Source organism: Morone saxatilis, unplaced genomic scaffold, assembly GCF_004916995.1.
Source record: "Morone saxatilis isolate NCDOM2014 unplaced genomic scaffold, NCSU_SB_2.0 Contig19, whole genome shotgun sequence".
NCBI lineage: Eukaryota > Metazoa > Chordata > Actinopteri > Moronidae > Morone > Morone saxatilis.
The window spans coordinates 9768067-9770068 of record NW_023339751.1 but is presented as its reverse complement, the minus strand read 5'-3'; the positions used below and the strand labels follow the sequence as shown (position 1 = coordinate 9770068).

The window sequence follows — 2002 nt, the reverse complement described above, 5'->3', positions numbered from 1 at the left end:
CGCGCAGCTTGTCTCTGCAGGGCCTGGGGTATCTGCGCAGGGACAAGGATAAATAACAACCATCCAGGGCTGTCAGGTGGGTGCAGGGAGAATTTAAACTACTCAGCGCTAAGTTAACGTAATTTTACCTAATGTCCTTATTCAGTCACATGCCTTCGCGGAGCATGGCTGCGTGGTTCCCTGCGTTGTTGTAGCGTATAAGAATGATGGATGAACTCTGGATGTTACCCTAACTACTATGCTACAGATTCCTGCAGAGCCTATGCATGGGATAGTCCACACTAGATCCCCACAGTTTAATATCGACAGGAGATAAGATCTACGCGCTATCGTGCCAAATATGAACCCTGATGACACTGATTATGCAAGTAATAGCCCTCAGTTTATTTATATGATCACTGCAGCATCACTGCTTATCCTGGAAACTGTAAAGGCTTTATTTTGCCCTTGGACTCATGAACTTCCTACCTCACTAACTAACTAACTAACTGAAAAACTTAGAAATGTTAAATGTTATTGAAAGCCCAGTCAATATGTTTTTCTTTAATCCAGACTAGAACATAAGTATACTGAAATACAAACAGAGTTTAGGTTAAAATATCATTTTTTCTGTTTAATAAATGATCAAAGAATAATTTAAATAGACCTATCCCCCCCCCCATATGTTCCACCAACATCACTAATAAGAAAACATTGATAAAAAAAGAAAACCTATAACATTTCCATTTCCAGGACTGCCATTTTGTTTACATTAAAAAGAGAAAGAAGAACAATCTAAAATGCATTCATATACTAAAACTAACAAACAAATACCCCTGATTTAAATCAGACCGACCTGAGAAGAAGAGCCAAGAAGAACTGAAGAATTCTTGCACATATTAATGTCAAATGTGTCCATGTATACTCGACTATTTAGCTTGAAGCTGTGTGCCTGTGCTTCACTATGTGCCCCTTATGTCCTTCCATTTACCTCTGTGGAGGATTCTGCAGCAAGGACAGTTTGTGGGGAAACATGGGCATCAGTTTCCAATGCATTTTTGTTTTAGTGTGAATACCTTTTTGACCTGTGTGCTCAGTGATCCGTAATACTGCAGCCTCATCTTCCACTTTTTATGATATATTATTATTATTATTACTATGCTGTTTATTGTTCCACTTAACAGAAATATGGCCAATATCTTTATCTGGACTTATTATCACGCAGTGTAGGGTCTATATTTACAGTGAGACCTAAATCAGCCATCTACAATAAATGTACTGCAGGCATAAAGAGCATAAAATAACATCTTTATAGTTTGTCATGTTTTAAACGGAAGTGGGCCAAAACAAGTTTGTGTTCCTCGGTTAGATAGATAGATAGATAGATAGATAGATAGATAGATAGATAGATAGATGGATGGATGGATGGATGGATGGAGGAGGCGGTGGGTGTGTCTCTGTGGATGAGTGACGTGCTTGCTGGGACGCATGCCCCGTGCGCACTGCGCGTCCCCCGGCCTGTCAGTAGCAGCCAGATGGAAACGTAGGCAAGTGAATTTGGTGAGGTCATGTATTTTTAAGCCGCACAACGGAATAAATCATCCTCCAACCGGGCGGCATAAACAAATAGTCCGCTGCTCCGGATCATTTCACCGCTGATCGGACCGCTGGGGGGGAATCGACGGTGTGATTTAAACAACAAGAGGTAAGATGAGGGCTCCGCACCTCTGCTCCTCAGACGTGCTTATTGTTTGGCCGTGGGGGAGGGTCGTATGTCGCTATACCGTGCATGCTGCTTTACCGACGTGGTTGCTGTTTAAGGGGTGTTGCACTGTAGCCTTTACTTCCTTTCCCCAGAAGACCCCCCCAACCCCAACCCCAACCACAACCACATTTTCCATGTCGCTACGATGTGTGCAGCGTTGTAGATTGAAGCAGCGGGTTGGATCACCACCGAGTGCGCACCGGGGTTTCTCACCACCAGGCCCCTGCTGTCATATCACGATACGGGTGTCGTTATCGC

At 43.2% G+C, this 2002-nt stretch overlaps 1 protein-coding gene across 4 annotated transcripts in view; it reads left to right on the top strand.

Moving 5' to 3' along the window:
• The first annotated feature begins 1463 nt into the window (after positions 1-1463).
• mapk8a (mitogen-activated protein kinase 8a) overlaps positions 1464-2002 on the top strand; it is a 10092-nt gene continuing 9553 nt past the window's right edge. For 3 of the 4 annotated variants that reach the window (XM_035663212.1, XM_035663215.1, XM_035663216.1), the window contains exon 1: positions 1464-1684. The gene's annotated coding sequence lies outside the window, so the exon portion shown is untranslated. The remainder of the gene's footprint in view (positions 1685-2002) is intronic. The other variant, XM_035663213.1, reaches the window with a different exon arrangement.